Here is a 22,245-nt window from a genome sequence, read left to right as displayed (position 1 = left end):
GTTTCGCCACCACGCTTGGCCGTCGATGACGTCATCGGAACTGTCAGCGCCTTGTCTTCTGTATGAGGTAATACACAGAAGTGAGATATTCTGTTTTTTAGTCACTAGTTAGATAAGAGAACTTTATTGATATTGATTGATTCATGTTCCCAGCACCTATGATAACAGTATCAAGGGGCTCTAATTGTTACAGACACGGACATTAAAGCTTCATGACTGCAAGAAGCATGTCCATTGTTATAAACAATATTTTGAAAACTATATACACTGTCAACAACACAAACTGTAAATGTTCCCCTTCAAGTGCCAGGAACTGACAAATTCCACGTTAACATTAGACAGGCTTTATAAATTATTGACCTTTTTAATAACGTTGTTAGCACTGGTTTCATATACAACATAATAAAGTGCCTTTCATAGGAAATTTAACAGGGGTGTTATACACAAAGCATAACGCAGATATTTAAAAAAAAATATGTTCAAACACACTTATCTATAGCATCAGTGGAATTTCTTTGCTTTTCTTTCTTTATCGGTATTCTTTTCGGATAATACCAATATAAATGGTCCATTGTTGGACACTTTAACTTTTTTCCAGCTAACTCATTCCTGGTTGCCAGCGTTTCATCCCCGTGTGCTAGGTTGGGCTCGTCAGTTGGTACCTAGCACACCTACCAAGACGCAAGGCTAATGCATACCGTGCAGGCCACTCCATAGGCTACTTGGAGCCACCGGCAGTGCCAATGCACTATGAGAAAACCTGTCTCATTACCAAAAATTGATGCCTGCTTGGCCATCAGATGATATAGATGTTGATTCCCATGGGGAATCTGAAATATTTGTCCCGAATGAGTAAATTTATAATACCAATGTAAATGGTCCATTATTGGATATTATAAATTTTTTCCAGCTAACTCATTCCTGGTTGCCAGCGTTTCAGATTCCCCATGGGAATCAACATCTATATCATCTGATGGCCAAGCAGGCATCAATTTTTGGTAATGAGACAGGGTTTCTCATAGTGCATTGGCACTGCCGGTGGCTCCAAGTAGCCTATGGAGTGGCCTCCACGGTATGCATTAGCCTTGCGTCTTGGTAGGTGTGCTAGGTACCAACTGACGAGCCCAACCTAGCACACGGGGGGCGAAACGCTGGCAACCAGGAATGAGTTAGGTGGAAAAAATGTATAATGTCCAATAATGTACCATTTATATTGGTATTATAAATTTACTTATTCGGGACAAATATTTCAGATTCCGCATGGGAATCAATATCTATATCATTCTTTTGGGTTGGCAACAATGCGGCGTGAAGGGATTGGTTATCGTTATTCCGTTGTTTTAAGTGACTCTGGAGTTTGTGTGTTGTGAAAAACAGGTTTTCTTGATTGTGAACGTATTATTTGTTCAGCTATATTTCAGACAAATGGATATGGAATGTCAAGTTGAGAAAAGTGAGCATTTCCGACACGTTTTACTCTTTGAGTTTAACCGAGGATCCAGTGCAGCAGGAGCTGCGAGAAAGATTTGTGAAGTGTACGGGAATGAAGCAATTGCTGAAAGAACAGCATAAAAAAGGTTTTCCCGCTTTCTAGCTGGACGGTTTGACTTGTCTGATGAACCACGTTCTGGAAGACCTTCAGAATTTGACGAAAATCGCTTGAATGAGTTTCTTCATGAGAATCCTCGTCAAACTACGCGGGAAATGGCGCAAGTTTTTAAATGTGATCAGTCAACTACTGTACGCCATTTGCATTCGATGGGTGAGGTACAGAAATTGGGTATATGGATACCGCATGTGCAAGTGACAGTAAAAGAAATCAACGAGTAAACATCTGTTCGTCATTGCTTGCCCGGCACCGGTTGGCTTGTGATAGGCACGAAGCATTCCTTTCGAACATTGTCACCGGTGACGAGAAATTGTGCCTGTATGTCAACATGAAGAAGAGGAAAGTGTGGCTCAGCCCATCCATAGAAAAACCATGTTGTGTGTTTGGGGGAACAAAGATGTCATTCTTCACCATGAACTTCTTCCGAAAAACTTAGCGATTACCTCTGCTCTGTATAGTGACCAGCTAAGACGGCTTCCCTTTGCTATTGACAACAAAAGACAAATACAACAACCAGTCTTATTGCTCCATGATAATGCTCGTCCGCATACAGCGCAATTGACCAAAGGTGTGATTGCTTAACTTGGCTGGGAATCTCTTCCTCATCCTCCGTATTGCCTTGACCTTGCCCCCTCAGATTTTAATCTTTTACACACTCTCCCTAACTAAATTCAAGGGCAAGTGTTTCCTGACGAAGATTCTCTTAACCAATGGCTAGAAGATTTATTCCAGTCAAAACCAAAAACAGTTCTACAGGCGTGGCATTCAACTGTTGGCAGAAGGTCACAGAGAGTGGAGGTGAATACATCACTGAGTGATTGTGAGTTACAGTGCGTGAAAGTGACAGTAAAATAAAATAAAATATAAAATATAACAACCGTAAGAACTTATGCATCGACCTATTACATCTTTACCATATGTGCGGAATAGCACTAAGGCGGAGTTCTTCAACTTTGCGAAGCCAGGGCAAGTGGGCTCATAGAACAGTGTCTTCATTGCTGGAGAACCACTGACGATGTTCGGCAAGTTCAAATATCTTGGATCAGTCATGACAACTGACGGTAATATCGATGCAAATGTCAAGCGCCGCATTAATGTTGGTTGGATGAAGTGGCATCTCTTACTGGTGCTGTGTGTAATAAGCGGATGGCACTCAAAATAAAGGGTAAAGTGTACAAAACCACTGTCCGGCCTGCCCTCATGTACGGCTCCGAATGTTGGGCAAGGCAGAAAAGCATGACCCCGCGAATGTATGCCACAGAGATGCGGATGTTGTGATGGTCGGTGGGAGTCACCCTGTGTGACAAAGTGCGCAATGAGCATGTGCGATGATCCTTTAAAGTTGTGCCGATCAAGCGAGAAGACAGAGGAAGCACAGCTCCGCTGGTACGGTCACCTCAGAAGAAGAAATGAAGAAGAGAAAGCTCTTGCCATCGAAGAGCTGAAGAGAGGAGGAGGGCCTCCTAAGGCAACATGGAAACGACCTGCTGGGGCTGCCTTAAGGAAAAGTGAAGTGTCATTAGATCTGGTACAAGAATATCGGACATACTCTCCCCGAGTCAGACGAACCGACCCTGAGTGAGCTCGGAAGTGCCCATTTAAGCGTACATATACGGCCAGAAAAGAATAATAGTAATAATAATAAAAATAATAAGAAGAAGAAGAAAGCACTCTGATGCTGTGCATCCTCTGCAAGGAAATTTCCTTGAGAAGATTATTTTTAAAAGTCAGATTTTTTTAAAAAGTTGGAGCTACTATTAAACTTCACTGCCTTTTCTCTAATAATTTATTTTAAGTGATTGAGGATCAGTGTACTGATCATAAATGAAAAAATCATATTATGAAAGAATCAGATCTCAACAACCGACAAATCCTGGGAAAATGGGGCATTTATATCGCCACTTTAACATTGGTAATGTAGGACTTTAGAACTCTCGATAATAGGTAGGGATGAATATCCGCAGTTTGTCAAATATGATTATTTTTTAATTTAGAGAATGGTTTCTGTCCAAGGGTGAGGATTATAATAGAGTGGAATGTTTGTGAGATGGGTAGTAGTTTCGTTTACCCCTCGGCTTGTACTACCCGCTGTACCATGCTTGATGCAATATGCATTACTTTTTGTTTTATTTTCATCTGTGTTCTCTCTCTCTAATATTGTGTCCTTATCCTTCAGAAATTTCTACAGATCTTCTGCAGATTCGGAATCGTCAGAAAATCTAAGAATTTGGATTTCCTCTCCTTCCTAAATGCTTGATTTCCTTTACCTTTACCGTTTCTTCTATATAAACGTTGAAAAGAAGAAGGGAAAAATTTCAGCCTTGCCTCACTCGTTTCTGGATTTCTGCTTCTTTGTTGTAGTCCTCGATTCTTACCACTGTCGACTGGTTTTTGTACAGACTGCAGATAATCCTGAGTTCTCAAATAGTTTGGTCCAAATAACATTCTAGATCTACGAATGCCATGTACGTGGGCTTCTCCTTCCAAATTCAAACCTCTAAGATCAGACGTGAAGTAAGGTCTGCTTTACGTTTTCTTACATTTCTTCTGAAGTCAAACTGATCTCCTTCCAAAGCTGCTTCAATTTGCATTTCTATTATTTTGTAAATAACTGAAAATAAAATCATTCAATGACTTGAAATCATACGATATAACTAGAGATGGTAATTATAGGCACGAATAGGTTAGAATGCAAACGTATTTGAACAAGGCGCAAGTGAAATCTAGCCGCTCTACAGGTATGTCGGGGAGTTGCATAAATTTTAGGGGTTCTGATAATTCAGATCGATAATATTTATGCAAATCTCACCGCAGAACCGTCATGCGGGTAACATACACTTGCGCCTTGTTCAAATACATTTGCATTCTAACCTATTCGTGCCTATAATTCCCATCTCTAGATATAACAATACTAGTAGTAACGTCTGCTCTACAGTAGGTATTATCCAGTCTTATCACTAATGCTTGGGGCACGAATGTTATCACATACTTTCTAAAGTTAATACAGGACGAAAAAAATTGAGATATGTTCTTGGTAGGAGTAAAAGAATCACAGAACGTGTGCCAGAGAGGAAGAAGGATGGGGTGGTAACGAAGATGACAAAAACGCAAGAGGAAACAAAAGTCTTCCAAGTGATAAGAAGTATCAAGACGAATGAGAAAAACGGAAGGTTTGCGCACGAGTCTACAAGTACAGTAGGTTCAGCTGCGGTCGATGTGGGAATTAGGAGCAGAGTAAAGAAGATGAATTGTATGAGAAAGAGGAACACTTCTAGAATGTTGATAAGGGAGCTTGACGGGGAGGTAAGAGTTAACTATAAAGAAGAAAAACATAGGCTTGTACCAGTGCTTAATTTGTGTCCTATATGCACTTCAATATTACATTGTTCTTTCTCTGAATTGTAAAACATCCTTTGTACTCTTGTTTTTGTTTGGGTTATCAGTCCATAGACTGGTTTGATGCAGCGCTCCATGTCACCCTATCATGTGTTAGTCTTTTCATTTTACGTAACTACTGCATCGTACATCTGCTCCAATATGCTTGTTATATTTGTAACATACTATATCCCTACCGTTTGTACCGTCCAAGCTTCCCTCAAAAACGAACTGCACACTTCCTGGGTGTCTTAAGATGTGCCCTATCATCTGTTCTTCTCGTCAAATTTAGCCAAAATGATCTTCTCTCACAAATTCGGTTCTGTATCTGTTCATTTGTGATTCGAGCTGCAATCTCACCTTCAGCGTTCTTCTATAACACTACGTATCAGAAGCTTCTATTCTATTTCTTTCTGAGTTAGTCATCGTTTCACTTCCATACAACGCAACGCTCCAGACGAAACCCTTCAGAAACATCTTTCTAATTGATTTATTAATGTTCGAAGTGATCAATGTTCTTTTCTTAATACAGACCTTTCTTGCTTGTCCTAGTTTGCATTTTATGTCCTCCTTACTTCTGCCATCGTTAGTTATTCCGTTACCCAAGTTACAATATTCATCTACTGCCTTTAAGTCTTCATTTCATAGTCTAATATTACCTGCGTCACCTGCCTTCGTTCCACTGCACTCCACTACCTTTGATTTCGATTTATTTTCATCATCTACGCCATCCCCAATATTCTGTTCATACCATTCAACAATTTATCCAGTTCTTCTGCAGACGCAGAATCGTCAGCAAATCTAAGAGTTTTGATTTCCTCACTTTGGATTGTGATTCCCTTTACAACTTATTCTTTGATTTCCTTTATCACCTACTCTATATAAACAATGAAACAAACAGTGGATAACCTGCAGCCTTGTCTCACTCCTTTTTTGGATTGCTGCTTCTTGTTCAAAGCCCTCGATTCTAATCACTGCAGACTGGTTTCTGTACAGATTTTAGATAAATTTTCTCGGTATCTAATCCCGAACTATTACGAGGTGTTTAATTGTAATTAATTGATCTGGAAAAAGAGAGGCATGTTGTGACGCAAAGTAAGTGATTAACCAGTGCGTAATGATGAAAAGTGCTCGAAGGCTCAGATCAGTAGTAAACACGGAATACATAGCATGCTGATATGATGTATTATTATTTTATTTTAAGCCCTTCTTATGGGATTTGCAGTCTACCACAACGACGAAGACCACCTTACAAAATTTTGGTTAGCCTTGAACTATTAATTTTAGAAAAAAGGAAAAGGAGATAAGTAATCTCTTTTAAGGCCCATATGCGTGGTTCCTAAATATATATATTTAAAGACAGTTTTATTAGTGTTCTATTTACAATGGTAGTGATGCAGGTTTTAAAAATCTGAACTACTCACAGAAGTCTTAAAAGTACTGGGTGGTACCTGTCACTCCAGTCATCGAATCGGCGTACGAAAAAGTAAAACAGATGCTGTGAAGACATCTGTGGCAAGCAGACTTTTGCTGGGCTCAAGACTCGATAATGTGGGTGACTATATTTCTTCACAGAATAACGTTCGCAACGTGCAAGTCTACGGCAATGCAGAAGTATTTAATATATGATGTTCATTTTCATAAAAAATGTTTTTCATGATTTTCATATTGTTAAACTGCTCACAGAGCAGATGAACAGAATACAAATGAAGCTTTTTATATTTATAGCCTTTGGGGCATTTTTTCCTGATGCCAATTGTGTATCGCGTACAGAATTGGAATATGACATATTCAGCTTTGTATTTGTGTAGTATCGTATTTTCATGTAATAAATGACATATTAGTAATTAATTGTACATTATCTTAACAATATGTAGTTTGTGTATCAGCCAACATTGTGAAGTATTCTTAATAGAGTGCGTTGCTTTCATGACTTTGTCTCGCGGAAATAAGAAGTGTGTTACATCTTACAGAGTCCTCCTTAAGGTGATAAATTAACCCTGTAGAGCAACACAGTGTGTGCTTGTGACAGCCATTCATCTCTCCTCCTTGGTGTAACCTCCTTACTTCTTGGGACATGCGGGCAAAAAGTTCAGCTGCAGGAAGTGAAGTACACCTCACGATCAGGTCATCGAGGTCGGGAGGCTTTTCTAGCTGATTTGGTGGAATAATATTCTAAATGATGGCCATATTGTTTTCTCCTATATGAGCCTTTCATGATTCAAGATAATTTTATTTTTTTATTTGTGTATTTATTTATTTGCCTTGTTTTGCTTGGGGTGGTTAAGGCTAAACCAAGACTAACAACTACATCAAAATGATACAAGTTACTATGAAATAATTTTAAGAACTGACACATAATTCATGTTGTATATAACTGTTAACCTAGGATTAGGAACTACAGTTCCACGCGACCGCTAAAAATGTGCTCACAGGCCACACACGTTTAGGTTGGCTACCCGTTAAAATATCCAGATTATTTGACTGCTAAAATTATGTTTAATGGCGTAGAGTATTAAGTTAATATTGTGATATTATGGTACGTTATTCACATCTTAATGTAAATACTAATATTTTGATAATAGAATACAGAATCTGTAGATTAACGTGAATTTCATTATTTTAATATTGTCATCGTCATGATAATCATGATTTTTAATACCGTAATAATACGGCACAGAACTTAATTTTACGTAACCTTCAATGCCGTGATCATAGGATAGACAGATATTGTTTAAGTGGAAAATTTAGAGACACGTCTCACACTTCACCAGAGAATACATTAATTAAAAAAAGGAAACAATATCTGCTAAATCAATCAATCAATCAATCAATCAATCAATCAATCAATCAATCAATCAATCAATCAATCAATCAATCAATCAATCAATCAATCAATCAATCAATCAATCAATCAATCAATCAATCAATCAATCAATCAATCAATCAATCAATCAATCAATCAATCAATCAATCAATCAATCAATCAATCAATCAATCAATCAATCAATCAATCAATCAATCAATCAATCAATCAATCAATCAATCAATCAATCAATCAATCAATCAATCAATCAATCAATCAATCAATCAATCAATCAATCAATCAATCAATCAATCAATCAATCAATCAATCAATCAATCAATCAATCAATCAATCAATCAATCAATCAATCAATCAATCAATCAATCAATCAATCAATCAATCAATCAATCAATCAATCAATCAATCAATCAATCAATCAATCAATCCTGATCTGCATTTAGGGGAGTCACCCAGGTGGCAGATTCCCTATCTCTTATTTTCCTAGCCTTTTCTTAAATGATTTCAAGGAAATAGGAAATTAATGTACAACTCCCTTGGTAAGTTATTCCAATCCCTAACTCCCCTTCTTATAAACGAATATTTGCCGCAATTTGTCCTCTTGAATTTCAACTTTATCTTCATATTGTGATCTTTCCTACTTTTAAAGACACCACTCAAACTTATTCGTCTACTAATGTCATTCCACGCCATCTCTCCGCTGACAGCTCGGAACATATCACTTAGTCGAGCAGCTTGTCTTCTTTCTCTCAATTCTTCCCAGCCCAAACTTTGCAACATTTTTGCAACACTACTCTTTTGTCGGAAATCACCCAGAAAAAATCGAGCTGCTTTTCTTTGGATTTTTCCGATTCTGGAATGAAGTAATCCTGGTGAGGGTCCCGTACACTGGAACCATACTCTAGTTGCGGTCTTACCGTAGACTTACGTGCCGTATTCTTTACATCCTTACTACAACCCATAAACACCCTCATAAGCCTTTATTTACAATACCATTTAATGTGATTACCCCAATGAAAATCTTTCCTTATATTAACACCTAGATACAATGAACCCCAAAGGGAACTTTCATCCCATCAAGGCAGTAATTAAAACTGAGAGGACTTTTCCTATTTTTGAAACTCACAACTTGACTTTTAACCACGTTTATCATCATACCATTGCCCGCTGCCCATCTCACAACATTATCGAGGTCATGTTGCAGTTGCTCACAATCTTGTAACTTATTTATTACTCTGTACAGAATAACATCATCCGCAAAAAGCATTACCTCTGATTCCACTTCTTTACTCATGTCATTTATATATACGAGAAGATGTAAATGTCCAATAATACTGCATTTAGGAATGCAGGAATTATTACAGGGTCAGAAAAAGCTTCCGGTTGTGTTTGGCTGTGGGCAAGGCTGCCCGCCATTAGGAACGAATGTACCCATCCAAAATGTGACTGGGATTAGGAAAAGGGGCCTGTCATAATAATAACAGCACAACTCAATTTTGACTTGCAGTAGGGAAGTTGCCTGCCATTATAATAAAATCTCCGCAACTGTAATCTGTCTGTAAGTAGGAAAGGGGGCTTGCGATTGTAACGAAAACTTTCCAAATGGATTTTGACCTCGTATTAGGCAGTGGTGCCTGCCATTATAATGTAAACTTCCCAACTCGATTCTGAATGGCAATAGGGAAGTGGGCCTTCCGTTATCATCACAACTCTGCAATTCACACTTTACATTGGAAACAACGTATGGGGACCTGCCCATGCCGTTTCTCAGATAACGCTAAGAGCCATGCAATATAAAAAGAAATCTTATTCACTGCATGTACAGTAATTTACTTCGATATCCGTATGCAACGTAGAATACCGTAGCGAAGCACGGGCACATTTGCTAGTAGTTTTAAATGACTCTTAATCTTCAGAGGGCACATACACGTTCTAACATCTAAAACTACGTCACGTTATACATTTTGTTCCTCTGATCCAAAGAGCCCTATTGCAATGAAATCTAGTGTGCCTTATATCTGAAACTTGCTCTTCAATCTACTGAAAAATGTACTTCTTTATTTTAAAAATAATTGACCGCACAATTTTCAAATATCTCATTGTGAAATTTTCACTAAACCACATTTTCACACTAATTTTAATATTTTTAACATTTTGAAGCGATTTATAGTTTGTTCTAAATTTAATGAGGTAACAACCGGAAGAGTAATTGTTAATATATATATGCACTTTATGGAGAAGAAAACATTTCTAATGCTTTCTGGCCAGTCTTCTTCTTTTCTCTTTCCAAAACTTCTTCATTCGTTCACTCCTTATTTTTCTCTCCTCCTCAGATATAACAAATTTGGGCCTGTTCTTTCTCTACTCTTCATGGAATTTGTGGTCATCTACTCGAGTTCTGAACTTTTTTCTGTTGAGGATCAATTCTGGTGTTAGTTTAATTTATTCTGCGTCCTTCTTAACCTCCTCCACCCATTTCGTTGTCCTCAATTATATATTTAAATATTCTTTTAGTCAGGTGGTTGTCATTCATGCTGACGAGATGTCTGTAAAATTTCAGTCTTCGTTTTGGCATTGTGCCCGTGATCTTTTCAGAATACTTGTAGAGATCCTCATTTCTCCTTTTCCTCCATGTACCATCCGTCGTTTTCTGAGGTACAATCCGTTTGTCGATATGACGTACCGTTTAGCAGCAGTTAATCTGTAAATGAAGGTCTGCAATATTTTAAACATGCATATACTTCGTATGTAATATATATTGATGCCGATTTGTAGCGATTAAAAAAGGGTATGTCTGCTATTGTATACCAACTCTAATCTTACGGCCAGTTTTAAAGGATATCCGAGAATTCCTTTCACAGATATTAAGGTGAAAATTCATTTCAGTTTGCTTTGAACCGTGCTGTCCAGAGGATACATGTAAACAATACATTCTTCATTTGCAGATTTAGGTAATCATGTAAATAAAATTAACCGTAAGAACAGACAGCACTACACCCATCCATACATTTTTAGAAATATAAATACTCATGGGGTTATGTAACCAGACAAATTAATCGAGCGCGAAAGGGTTAATATAATAGCAAATTATATCCTTTTTACCCTAAAAATTGTATGTTGCACGTTAATATCACTTGTGCTTTGAGAGTTGCATAAACTTTAGGGTGCGATCTTTTAAATCCCCTGCTACTTATGCAACGCTCCACATACCTCACATCCGGGCTAGCGAAGAGGAGAAACATGAATGAAATCTCACATTACTCTGCAAGTGATCTTCTATTTCATTACTGCACGTTCTCCTTTAGGGTTGAAAGAATAGCTAGTTGAATTCACGACATACTTTTCTTGTACTGAATGATAAAATGACTATGTGAACAGACTGACAAAACAGAACATTTAGGACAGACAGGAGACAGATAGGCTGCCTCACCGCAACTCCTGGCTGGAGACAGGCCATTACTTACTGGCACAATGTATTACCACGCTCTTTTACTTCGTATGTTGCAATCGTGGTCCACTGAAAGAACAGCATATGCTTCTTGGGATGTATTAGATATAGCAGTGCCTATTTTGTTTTAAATTTCTATGATTTCCTTGGATATAATGTCCCTCAAATTTGAAAGGCTGGAATTAATAATATTGGTAGGCAAAGAAGACAGACAACTGTGAGATCACGTGAAAATACGGACGAATATGCAGTTAACGTAGGTCTGCATCAGCGATAAGTTCTCGACTCATACTTCTTCATTATCGTCATGGACGACCTAAAAAGGCACATAAGGATGTAGCCTCGTGGAGTATGCTGTTTTCAGATGATGTAATGCTTGTGGATGAAAGCTTTGGGGCACTACTCGTACAACAAAGACTGAACACTTGGCAGGACGTGTTAGAGAGAAATGGGCTCAAGATAAGCCGGACTAAAACGGAGTAACTCCCCTATAATTTCTCTATGAGTTACCTTGATGGTCAGATGGTTTAAACATGGGGAATGAGGAGGTAGCAACAACCAATGCCTTCATATACCTTGGATCAGTGATCCAGGATAATGCAGACTTCGATAGAGATATTACCAGTCGGTCAACAATGGCTGGGTGAAGTGGCAGGCATCTACCTGGGTTCTATGTGACAGGAAGGTCCCTCTTCAGCTGCAGGGTAAAATCTACATTCTATGTGGTTCGGAGTGCTGGGATACACAGGAGAAAGAATAATAGAAACTTCATGTGACTGATATGAAGATGCTGCAGTGGGTCCATGGAGTAATCAGGCTAGACAAGGATATAAATGACGCCATTTCCACAGTCTCTGAGAGTGACACCAATATCTGAGAAACTGCAGGAAACACGACTGAGATGGTTTGGCCACCGTGAGCGAAAACCAGACGATTATCTGACGAACAGATTGGAGAGGTAGGCAATAAACTCTAGGCAGACCTAAATTAAGATGGAGAATCTGCATCAGGAAGGATCTGAATAGTACCAATGCTGTTGAAAATAGAGTACCGTACAAGTTCGAAGATATTGGATGCGAGTCGCCAGAAGAACCAACCCTATCTGAGTGGGATAAGGCAAAGAAGAAGAATATGATGATGATTTCCTAATGTTATTCCCCCTGACAATAGCTGAAGGCATGAGGAAAGTTGTTGAAGGGAAGCTAAGAAAAATACAGTAGGACATGACTGAACATATGGAATATTTCGACTGTACGGATACCATATTCTTATTGTCGCAATAATTCCGACACGTGTCCAACGAGATGAAGGACCTTGAAGCACGAAGGAATGGACTCAAAATAAACGTTACTAAGGCCAAGAAGGTAAGTATGAACACCGGAAACACGAATCCACAGGTCTTAGAAAATGACCGAGCTTGCTTTTCGGGAGGTAGTGGGTTCGAACCCCACTCTCGGCAAACCTGGGGATTGTTTTTCCTGGTTTACCATTTTCACACCAGGCAAATTCCACGGTCGCTTCCTTTCCAATCCTGCCCTTTCCTATCCCATCGTCGCCATTAGACCTATATGTGTCGATGCGACGTAAAGCAACTTGTAAAATAAAATGTACTAGAAACTGAGGTAGAGTGAGTTGATAATTTATGTCACAAAGAAAGCATTGTTACTAGAAATGCAGGTGTAGCTGAAGATATTTGTCCAGCTCCAACCAGTGTGGAGGCCTTGAGAAAAGATAAAGACAAAATAAAGGATCGTTGAATCGAACGCGAAATAAGTATACGTGGAATATGACTGCAGATATAACATGTAGAGTTCAGATTTTTATCAACTATTGTATAGTAATCATTGTAGGAGTGTGGTTACCTCATGTCATTTCAAAGGAATAATTGTGGGAATGCACCAAACAACGTAAGTCTGAAGTTCAGACGAGAACGTAAATGGAAACGGATAGGTCGCACACTGTGCGTAGTTCTTGACATCGTAAAAAAACAGGCTCTTGAATGGAGTCCACAGGGAGGTATAAGAACTAGCAGAGAAAAGTTGATGTGGCGTTAGTCAGTTGAAGGAGAGCATGGTAGGGACGTCCTGGAATAACGTCAAAGCACTAGCAGTAAATCGAGTCAAATGGAGACCTCATGTATGCACACTATGCTCCACCATGAAGTGTCAGATATTAAGTCAAGAGAAGTGAACTCGTACTTGGATATGATGTGCCTCGACTTTGACAAGCTGGAATTTATAACTTTTGTATACGACATTTTCTAAATATTTTAGCTTCAGAAAATTACCTGGCTAACATTAATACCCGGATACGGTCTGAGAGATATCTATTATAAATTCATCGTTAAAATTTGAAAAAATAGGTCATTTTTATATTTAGGAATTACTGACCTGTAGAATGTAAAAAGCCAAGGGGAAAAACGAAAATATTAGATGTGAAGCTTCCACGGTCTTTTGAGTTATTTATTACTTCTTACAGGTTGAATCATGTTGTTGTTTCCTGTACATTCCGTACAGATTGCTGACGTTTCTAATACATTGCAATATTCTTTGTTAAGGCGAACTGAAATACCCCTGCTCAATTCAAGGTTATCAGTCTCGAGGCAGCTAATTCAGCTGTGGGAATGGTTAATGTACTTGGCCTTTAAATAGTCTTCTCTACCTGGTTGACGTAAGCCCTCGTCTGAATTTAGAGGAAGGATACAAAATCAGTAATTTTTGGATGCATAGATTGCAATACAACGTCACAACACGAACATACAGGACGAACCTCAACTTACCAGCAATACCCAGCTACCTGACAGGTGACTCGCACGTTCCAGAATTCTAATATGGCGTGCGGAGGTTTACGTCAGCCAGAGGAAGCTATTTAAAGTCGAGGCACTACAACCACTCCCTTATTTGTATTTGATTAGCACCTGGGAAACTGATTACCTCGATTCAATTAGGGATATTTTAGTTGCCTTGACAAAGAATACTGCAATGTATTCGATACCTCGGCAAACTCTACGTAATGTACAGAAAACAACAACACGGTTCAACCCGGAAAAGTAATAAAAAATGTAGAAATATTTATTGTATAACTTAACGTAAAATCAATGACTAAATCTGTAGATGTGTGCATTTGAAAGTTAAAAGCGTTTACATTACAAATTATTTATTACTCTGAAAACTGATTTTTGCATGTGTATACATTCGATTTTGTCAATTTTGCAATATTGTGCGTTGTTTATCAGCGATATATTTATCTATTACTACTACAGAAACTAGGCGTTTTCTGAACATTTGTATTGTTGTGCTTGATGATTTCATATACCTTCACAGTACTTAATTTTAGTCATTGTATATTTAAATACAGTCCGTTTTCTGAGGACTGCAGTGGAATTTATGACCTTCATAGGGAAGTATTTAGAGTTACAGTGCCAAAAATGACAAAATTTATAATTTTTCCTTTAATATTTCGTGAACTGCAAAAGTTTTAAGAGAAATGCTTTGTATAGTGATGCTTTCTTTCTATCTGAATATAATACAAGGATTAACATGAATTTTCTGCAGAAATGTTTCACTCTGAGCGTATGTCCTCTCTCCTGCAAATTTGTACTTTTGGATTTGGCACGTTTTGGAAACAAGTTTCTCAAATGGGGACACTATAACTCTCCGTCCTGTTATTGTGGGGAAACAAACTGATGTCTGCCCACTGCGGATGTACAATGGATATTTCTATTATTTTAGCGATCCAATTACCTCAAATCTTTCATGGCTTCAGTTGCTAGATGTCAATTTTGTGATGAAGACTTCAAAGCAGAATCAGCTTTCAAATATCAATTTTCAAAGTAAGTCATACTTCGTAATGTGAAGAGAAGGTGGAAGTCACCTTCCCGATCACTCCGGGAAGCAGCAGGACAGGCGTCAAGTAGACATTAAGATGTTCGCACGAAGTGGCGATCTTATATATCGTCATCGAGCACATTATGGGGAGACGACATGTAAGTATGTAATAGAGAATTTCCACGTGGGGAGAAGCTCAAAACTTTAAAAGACACCCCGCCACACAGTCTGAGGTGAAGTCATGCAGGAATGAAATGTGCAGGGGTACGCTTTCACAAGGGAGGAATTTCAACCCTTCCTGGGAAGAAAAACTCAACAATTGTCAAGAATGTAATAATACGTTGATCTCAAAAGACACCATTGCACTCACTCTGAGGTGAGACTACACATGTGTACAACATGCAGTAATACGTTTTCACGAAACAAACTAGAAATAACCTATATAATAATGGTCGTCAGGTTCTGCTCAATTGGTGAGTTAAAGTGAATAATGTCCTGCATTGCAGGAGGCCATAGCCTTTAGGGAATTTACAAGGCTATTTTTATTTATTTATTTATTTATTTATTTATTTATTTATTTATTTATTTATTTATTTATTTATTTATTTATTTATTTATTTCGTTAGGGCCATCTATGGACCACGGTGCTTGTATTTTAGCTGTTTCTTGATGTCATCGTCGTTGTTTGCCACAATTGGTGTTCTTAGCGGTTGGTTTGGCAGCTGTTTTCTTGTTGGTACCTCGAGCTTTCCTGATGGCCCAGTAGTCCTTCATTTTCTGGTTAAATTCAATCTTACGTTCGTCAGACCATTTCCTGGTCTCGTCTTTTGGTCTATGAGTAACTTCTGTGAGGGATGTTACAAAGGATTTAGTTTTAAGAGTTGTATGATAGTTACTCCGGTCAGCTATGTCGTTTTGATTTATATGGAGTTCCGAAAAGTCCTTCTCCACTTGCTTCATCCACACAATCCAGTAGCTTTGCCCTTGTTAGCAGCCTTGAAGATCCTATGGGATAACCTATTTGAGTCCATTCTGGATAGGTGTCCGTAAAAAGCCAGTCGCCTTCTTCTGACGGCATCTATGAGATTTCCTTGGTGTTTATATAGCTCACGATTTGGTTGATACCATCGGCTTCCATCTGGTAAAATTCTTGGTCCCACTATCCGTCTCAGGAACTTTCTTTCTTGTACCTCGAGGGCTCTTAGTGGGTTCTTCTTAGTTAAATATAGACACTCTGCTGTATAGAGGACTGAAGGTCTGATTACTGCATTGTAGTGTCTTAGTTTGACATTCATCGATAGATTTTTTGAAGCATATAGTTTTCTACAGGCATGGTAAGCCTTATCTAGTTTGAGTCTCCTATGTTCAAGAGCCATTGTTTCGGTGAGGTCCTCTGAGAACCATTCCCCAAGGTACTTTACACTTTCGACTCTTTTGATGTAGAAATTATCACTGACTCTCATCTTTCCAGGGGCATCTGTGATGTTAGTAACAAAATCTTTCCTATTTATTTATTTATTTATTTATTTATTTATTTATTTATTTATTTATTTATTTATTTATTTGTATAATGTAAGTTCTAACTTTCAAGATATTTGAGGAGCAATAGCGGAAGAATCTGGCAATTCTACTTCAAACAAACTTCCACTTACTTTCTTTTTGTAAAATCTTTTTGTGCTTATATACTTCGTATATTTCTGTACGATACATCCTTGTATATGTAGTCTCTATCATTGGATGAATTGTCAACGTTTTAGCCTTCGGTTCAGGGCATCCCGAGTTCGATCTACTCGTGATTTTACCCATTAAAATGTTCCAAAGCATGTTGCCGGACACTTTGCCATGTCAAAAAAAGAAGGTTTTAAATAACTCTGTTAGTTTGCTCTTTGTAAATATTTTATGTTTTAATTTTTTGTCTCTTCTCTTCAGCTGTAGGAAAAGTTTTGAATTTAATTTTGACCTTGTTCCACGCGTGTGTGTATGTGTGGTTAGGAGATACAAGGCATGTGTTAAGATGAAGTTTGTGCTGAGTTCCTCTTTATAAGCTCTCGGATGAGATTTGCCAAGTAGCTACTAATTGCCTTCCACCGTAGTTCAGTTCCTCCAATGAAGTTACTTCTCGACAGCCTCGTCGCCCATGCAATAAACAGAATATGTGTGCAGATTGCTAGAAGCAAATCTGCATTTCTAATGGCCACTAACTTCAGACGTTATATTCAAGATAATATTCAAGTGTTATGGTATACTTTGTCAGATTTAGGCAGCCTATCATTTTAGGAAGTACAAATAAATAAAATAATAATTGAAAGTAAAAGCAAGCTTGATGTTATCTGCGACTATTTGACATCGTAATCATGACCTATCGTTTAACATGGAATAAGAGCCGCACGATCGTGAATTTATATATCAATGCGCCACTGTGTGGAATGTGTAGTTACTATGGATTAATTTTATGAGTCTTGCACACTGTGGCTGTCACTGTCACCAAGGACACACACGTAATCATAATCATAATCTCTAGGATATCGCACTTCTGTAGTTAAGACATCTGTCCTTGCGATGCTCTATTCTGCAGCTGAGTACGCTTGCCCAGAATGGCATAAGTCCTGCGACGCCAAAACCGTTGATGTGACATTCAACGAGACATGCCGAATTATCGCTGGCTGACTGCGTCTTACAGCTCTGGAAAGGCTCCACTGTGTTGCCGGAATAGCACCTCCTAGCATCCGTCTAGAAATATCTGCCTGGAAAGAGAAGAATATGCCAGTGACATCTCTGGCACATCCCCTGTTTGACTATCAGCCAGCTTGCCACCGTCTTATATCAAGAAGAAGCTACTTAAGGTCTACTGAGGAACTTCAAGGTACATCAAGGCAAGCAAGAAGTAAAGAATGGGAGGTAAGGAGTTCAGAATGGATGATGACAAATTAAAATTTCCTTCCTGGTCACACAGCAGAGTGGATGACTTTAGAAGGCACTCAACAGACTGCGTTCCGGTGTCACGGGATGCAAGTCAAACCTGAAAAAGTGGAGCTTCAGTGTAGATTTCAGTTTGTGTGAATGTGGGGAATGACCGATCACAGTACACTTATTGCAATGTGTTGCATGCCCAGCCCGTTGTACAGTGCTCAAGGAAAGAAATATCAAACGCTCTTGAAGTGGTCTGTTTGTGGTCCCCTACAGTCTAATCCTGTGAGCATACAATTTAGTTTATATCTTTAAAATTTTTCAATATGTAAATGTATTATTCTCTCTTTAAGGTTTCTAGATTCTAACACGATAAATAAATACACATCATCATCATCATCATCATCATCATCATCATTATCATCGTCATCATCGTCAGCAGTAGCAGCACCATCATCATATCGTTGGCCAATTCCAGTCGCCCGGATATAATGTACGAGTCCACTCAGTCGCTCTCTACCCACGACCCATCCTTCTACCACATCTCTCTCCTAATCTCCTTCTCTTTCCTCTACATTCTTCTTCATTACATCGGTCCATTTTCCCCCAGGTCTGCCCACTGGCCTTTTTTCCCTTCGCTTTCCTTTCACATTCCTTCTTGCAGTCTTATTATTATTATACATCCATATGTGTGTATGTATGTTACGTGACTCCCTATCTGAGAGATTCTGATGGTTCTGTCAACTTCCGCTTCGAATGCTAGCGCCGTACCGTGTACGGGGAACCATCTGGTGACGAATGTACCTACCACTTCCACTTCTATTTTTAACGGGTAAATTCAAATTTCATTCTTGTGGAAGTCTTCTCCGTGAACAGTCGCTACTTTTTTCTGAAGACGCAGAGCAAAGTTCTCTGGAAAACGTAAAGAAGTTCACATTATATTCTTTACACGGCTTGTATTATGTCTATAGTATACATCCTGTGTACATAATGAAACCAGTTCAGTCTTCCCACCTGGACTCTATACAGAAGAGGCTCTCCTATTGCCACCTCTTGTCGTATTTTATCGTTCCTAACTTTCTCCACCATGGTGCTAATCTCTTTCTCATTGCCTGGATTGGATTCAATTTGTACTAACTTTCACCTGTAGCTCCGTCTGGGTCGAGTAGAATTGTGTCCTTTAGAGTTTCGGAAAATATCACGAAGTAGATCATAAATAGGGCCCGGATGTTTATGCAGTAATAGGTTAGAATGCAAACTTACTGAAGCGAGTAGCAAGTATAGTCTACCTTCACAACGATTGTGCTATGAGGTTTGCATAAACATTAGGGGTACGGCCCATCAGAACCCCTATAATTTATGTTACTCTTGCTACACTGTGGAAGAGCGGGTGGCAAACACTTCCTACTAACCAAATTAGTTTGCAATCTAACCTGTTACTGCATAAAAATCCGGGCTTTAATCATAAGGCTGTTCCAGCTTTGACTACTACTGTTAAGTGGGTTTTGAATAGAGCTTGGGTAATCGAACTTCCTGGCCATGTGGTTGGGATTACGTGGCTTGAATTCGGAAGATGGTGATTCGAATCCCACTTTCGGCAGCCTGAAGATCGTTTTCCAAATGTTGGTTTTGCACCTTCTTTAAGACCACGGTCGCTTCCTTCCCGCTCCAAGCACTTACCCATCTCATCTTCGCTATGGAATCCATGTGTACTTGTGTGACGTAAAGCAAATTGTACAATTGAAACAATCCATATCAAGACAAGTGTTCGATAAATTTCCAAGTCGTTTGAAATACTTTAAGAGAAGACTAGGGAAGTAATTGATAGTTTGATGTGCCATCAGGGCGACAACCGTAAGTACACATCAATAATGATTGATTTATTGATTTATAAATTGACTGTTCTTAATATCGTATCTTACGTCAACACTGCTTAAAGGGAGTGGCTCTCTAGCCAAGGTGGAAAAGTCGTGCTTGGTTTATTAGAAAGGACGTGGGATTGATTCTCTGTCGACATTTTGGAACATTTAGGAACGTGATTTACACTTCTGGGAAGGCTCATGGTCTTGAGCTTCACTCAACCTAATAAATTAAATTCCACTTCGTACTGGGATTCCGGATACTGGAGGCGGTAAAATTAGTATGTGCATCATAAATTTTATAGCATTATAATGGATTTGAAATAGTACAAATCTTATGTATAATACCTCTTAGAGGAGAGATGTGTTCACTGCAAAACCTATGGACTGACCTGCAACCTCCCAGAAGTACATTTTCTTTTATAACCTAATTTAATTTAGCACGCGCCATTATTCATCCCTAAAACGCATTGTAGCAATTCCATTGGCTGAAGTACAGTCGAATATGACGTCATTTCTACCAGTAAAGTGAATGAAATCCGTTACCAACCCACGCACAATAAAAACACAACTAATTGCAATCTGTAACGAAACAATATACAATACAAAACAAATTATTCGTTTATTATTTCCTGCACGTAACTATGTCAGTGTTAGCTTTTCGCCACTGTCCAACATAGAATGCGCTAGTTCCCATCGCCGTACGGAATGCTAGAGGCCCTAAACTGGAGGCGTACGCTCAGAGACACCCTTTTCTTGATTGCACACCAAACCAATCCGCTAGTTCGTAAGTTCAAAAGTAGCGCTGCCACACCGAACAATGTATCAATAGTTTTTAAGATGAAGAGTTGGCAGCCTTGTGCAGCGCACGGTGACGTCAACCGCGAGAGGTCAGCGAAAAAGAGACAAATGACAGCGCTATCGCGCCTAGATATTTGGGCTGAAAAACTGCTGCAGCAACTGAATTTTTGCCGTGCAAGCCTTTACTTTCCAAGGGCCATCATGTCCTCTGTGCATATGCCTTTGTTTTGACTTACTTTGCTTCACAATACTTTGCTACATAAGGAGGATTTTTAGCCACAATGGCATGATAATTATCAGGAAATTCAATTCTTTTCAGCAGAACTCGATAACGTTTTCGTGGGAATGCAAAAACGACAATCTAATTGTCCCATTGAGTTCATCAGAAAAACAGGATTCTCGAGTTCAGTCCGACGCTACTCTCACCATAGAACAGTCCTGTTAAAATTCCAAGTTGTAGCAGAATGCTTCAACGTTTCCTCTTGAATATTCTCCCCAGAGAGTTGAATATATTACGCAATTAGGTTTGCTTGATGCTCACATCAACACTCTATAGCTCCATCACTGGTATCATTTCCATTTTCTAACAAGAAGCCATTAACACAATTACAACACAATTTGAGGCTGCATTAATCTAGCAGTGAGACTGGATGTGGCACTACTAATACTATTAAGTACATGTATAAAGGAAGTGTTCCAGCTCCCAGAGCAAGGCTTTGTGTTGTTCGCATCGATTACTTATCTCCTCTTTATCGGTCCTCAGCTCTCCTTCCACCTCTCTGCCCCCCTCATTAAACTGTATGTGTCAGTGTTCTGTTTGCTTTCCTGTTATGCGAAGAGTCCGTACTGGATTAGATTCATGTAAGATAGGTTATCGAACAACAAGAGGCGTTCACTTCATTTTGTCGTCACGAGGTATTCAGTCCTACGATTGGTTTGCCCTAGTGACAAGTCTTCTCCATTTGATTCGTTTGCAATCAATCAATCAATCAATCAATCAATCAATCAATCAATCAATCAATCAATCAATCAATCAATCAATCAATCAATCAATCAATCAATCAATCAATCAATCAATCAATCAATCAATCAATCAATCAATCAATCAATCAATCAATCAATCAATCAATCAATCAATCAATCAATCAATCAATCAATCAATCAATCAATCAATCAATCAATCAATCAATCAATCAATCAATCAATCAATCAATCAATCAATCAATCAATCAATCAATCAATCAATCAATCAATCAATCAATCAATCAATCAATCAATCAATCAATCAATCAATCAATCAATCAATCAATCAATCAATCAATCAATCAATCAATCAATCAATCAATCAATCAATCACCACTGATCTGCATTTAGGGCAGTCTCCATGTGGCAGATTCCCTGTCTGTTGTCTAAACTAAGCTGTTCAGCCCGAAGGCCTGCAGATTACGAGGTGTCATGTGGTCAGTACGACGAATCCTCTCGGCCGTTATTCTTAGCTTTGTAGACCGAGGCCGCTATCTTACGGCAAAATAGCTCATCATTTCTAATCACGTAGGTTGGGTGAACTTTGAACCAGCCCTCTGATTCAGGCGAAA

Source organism: Anabrus simplex, chromosome 12 (genome assembly GCF_040414725.1).
Source record: "Anabrus simplex isolate iqAnaSimp1 chromosome 12, ASM4041472v1, whole genome shotgun sequence".
In the NCBI taxonomy this organism is placed as follows: Eukaryota; Metazoa; Arthropoda; class Insecta; order Orthoptera; family Tettigoniidae; genus Anabrus; species Anabrus simplex.
The sequence above is the reverse complement of the archived record's forward strand: the minus strand, read 5'-3'. Positions refer to the sequence as shown.